Below are 2,212 nucleotides of genomic sequence, written 5' to 3'. Positions count from 1 at the left end.
AGAGTAAATTCTCCTTAAAGCAACTGTGTGAGTGAAGGCAAAATTTAGGTTCACCTGATATTTTCCAAAACTTGATTGTTCTGTTTTTCTCTCATTTGTACTTTGCATTGAGGTGGTTACCTCCTTTTCTCCCAAAGCATAGTAATAGGCACTATTGTAGTCCCTCACCAAGTGTCTCCTGAAGGAATAAATGCTGCTTCTACCATGTCTCTATATATCTTACTCTCTTTCTTTATTCCAAAGGATCCTGCACATTCAGAAAACTAAGGAGCCCTATAAATATTCTGAGAAGTGATCTGAGAGCCAGTAATTTGAGAATTACACAGTTAGATTATTGTAGAGCCTTGGGGGAAAAAGCTTGTGTTGAGGGGGGGATAGAGGGGAGGGGTCACATAGGATGTTTCAGTCCAACCAGTTCTGTTCTATTTTACCAATACTATTTTGCATTTAGTTTTGGTGACAAGGATGCCAAATATAAAGATAACCCTTAGTGCTTGGCATTCACATCTGTGCCTTTGTTTCAATGTTATTAATATTTTATCAAAAACTATATTTATATACATGTGTGGCTTCAGAGGTGGCTGGGTGGCTCAGTCAGTTAGGCGTCTGACTTCAGCTCAGGTCATGATCTCACTGTTTGTGGGTTTGAGCCCCATGTTGAGTTCTGTACTGACAGCTCAGAGCCTGAAGCCTACTTCAGAATCTGTGTCTCCCTCTCTCTCTGCCTCTCCCCTACTTGTGCTCATACTCTCTCTCAAAAGTAAAATAAACATTAAAAAAATTAATGTGTGGCTTCAGAACTATTGCTAAATTTTAAGATGTAATGGTATCATTCTTAGGATTATATATCCCCTGAAAAATAGGTTTGCATGATTTAATGAATGTCACTGATCAATGAGGGTCTTTTGAGAAGAAAAACATGAGCTGAGATCCTTGTATTCAGGAAACATTTTTTCCAATGTTATGTGACACATACACTACTTTGCTTCAATACTTATACATTTGGCTGCTCTGCCGCATTTGAGATTATTGACAATCTTTTCCTTGTCAACTACCTTCCCATGGACTCCACAATACTGCATTCTAGCATTCCTCCTACCTTACCTCTCTGATAGCTCCTTCTCAGGATCCATTCATAACTTCTCTAGTTCTCAAAACATGAACATTCCCCAAAGCTCCGTCTTTGCATTCTCCTCCTTATTCAATATTGGCATGTACTCCTTTATCACATACAGATAAAGTATAGCTTTTATGGATCCCTCACATCCGGTTTTATAATATTTTCCATAACAAAGAAGAACAAGTGTAGTTGTGGACAGAGAGTGTGATGTAGTCATTTAAGATTAGAGAAATGAAGCAGTTTCAGGTGTTGAAAAGCTATGGGGGATGATCATGGGAGAAGATCACTGGAAGAGGGTAGAAGTGATGGACTTTGACGATGAAGACATCAAGGCATTGGGAAGTGCTGTTTAAGTCATTCTAAAGTCATGGAAGAAGATGATAGGGCTTGAGAAGGAGAGAATTGTGAGAATGTGCCACGAACTTCCATGTTAGCAAACTTCTTCTATAAGGGGACATAGAGTAAATATTTTAGGCTTTGCAGGTCATATGGTCTCTTTCGAAATTCTTAAACTCTTGTTGTAGTGCAAAAGCAATTGTAGATACTGCATTAAGTTAACAAGCATGACTGTGTTCCAATGAAACTTTATTTCCAAACGAAAACAGAATAAATTTGGCCCATTAGCTACAGTTTGCTGACCCCTGAATCAGGGGATTAACCAGTAAGTTAGCAGGTAGAATAACAAGGGAATTTAGAAGGTGGTATAGTTGAATGCCATAAGCCTCCAAAAAGCAAAGAAATTTACATGGTGGAGTAATGATCTAGAAGTACGATGAAGATACTACTTCTCGACTTTGAAGTAGTTGGAGAATGGAAAACATGAGCATCTATTTTGAGAGAGCTTTAAGAAAAATGATAAATATTCAGAATTGGTAAAGACAAGAGAGAATGTCTAAATAAGAACTTGAGGATGTAGAGTAATTGTAAACCAAAGAATGAGGATATGGGTGACAAGGCCAAGATTCTACTGAGGTCTTCTACAGACAAGAGCAATGGTAGTTCCATTTCCTTAGAGATGAAACACAACTTCTTGTTAAATAAATGCTTTCAGTGCTTTGAAAGGCATACATTTTTCTCACTGCTTCCTGAATA

Source organism: Crocuta crocuta, unplaced genomic scaffold (genome assembly GCF_008692635.1).
Source record: "Crocuta crocuta isolate KB4526 unplaced genomic scaffold, BGI_CrCroc_1.0 scaffold581, whole genome shotgun sequence".
Classification (NCBI taxonomy): domain Eukaryota; kingdom Metazoa; phylum Chordata; class Mammalia; order Carnivora; family Hyaenidae; genus Crocuta; species Crocuta crocuta.
Note: the sequence above shows the minus strand (reverse complement) of the source record.